Below are 1,092 nucleotides of genomic sequence, written 5' to 3' on the forward strand. Positions count from 1 at the left end.
AGGCACGCATCAAATTTATAATTGGTGGAAGCACGAGTTTTGTTTCATTTTGTTTTCATATTTAATTAAAAGTTAATTGACCACTGCAAAGCTGTGAAACAGTTTGGTCACTCAAGCGTTTGATTTGCAGTTGTCTTTCCCCCCAGACTATTGTCTTACTGTCTTGTCTTCTGCTGGCCAATTCAATGAAGTATTGCTATGTTGTTTACAATGCAAAGACAATCACAAATAATTAGCGATGGGTAATTGGTTCGAACGGTCTTTGAGTGGTTGTAATGCATCGTCGGTTATGTGCATATTACGTGAATCATTTGATGACCAACTAATGAATTTGTAATTAAAATAGCTTCCCCTTCAGAGTAATATGTAAAATTTGCTAGAAATTTATTAAAATTGAATTTAAATATATGAGTGACAATTAAACATATAATGAAATGAAATGCAAACGTAAGTACTTGTGAAAAATCTCATAAAATACGTAACCCTCTTTAAATGAAAGCGAATAAATTGAATGTCGAAGCATTCAACTGTACTTAATAAGACTATGAAATTAAACACCATTTTGCTGAGAGATTTAAAATGCATTTTAAAAATGCATTTAATTTATTAATTACTAACATTGTGAACTCACATCACAGGAGCCCACACAAACAGAGCAGACTTAATTCTCTTTCTTCTAAGAATCTCAAGCCAACTAGACAATGCCGCAATGTATAGCCTTCCATTGTGCTCTAGAACAGGAGTTTTCATCACAATTCATCCAGTTTTTCCCCATATTTTTACACTTACCTTTTGCTCCCCAAATCATTATCCTGGGGCATACGAGATTTTTCCAGCAATTTGTTGGTAGAGTCGGAATCTTCTTGAAGTCCTGATGATCTGCTGCTGCTCGGCGATACCTCTTGGCCTTTTTCTAGTACAACCAGCCGGTTTACATAATTATTGCTGTATATTGATATAATTGGTCGACTGGTGCTGGATTCATTATCGTTAATGCCCGCCATATCCACCACAAGGTCGGCGTCTGCGACATTTCCATCTGTCATCATCAAGTCACATTGTCCACTAGGAATATCCAAGCGCCTTTCTAGT

Source organism: Drosophila tropicalis, unplaced genomic scaffold (genome assembly GCF_018151085.1).
Source record: "Drosophila tropicalis isolate 14030-0801.00 unplaced genomic scaffold, ASM1815108v1 contig_370, whole genome shotgun sequence".
NCBI lineage: Eukaryota > Metazoa > Arthropoda > Insecta > Diptera > Drosophilidae > Drosophila > Drosophila tropicalis.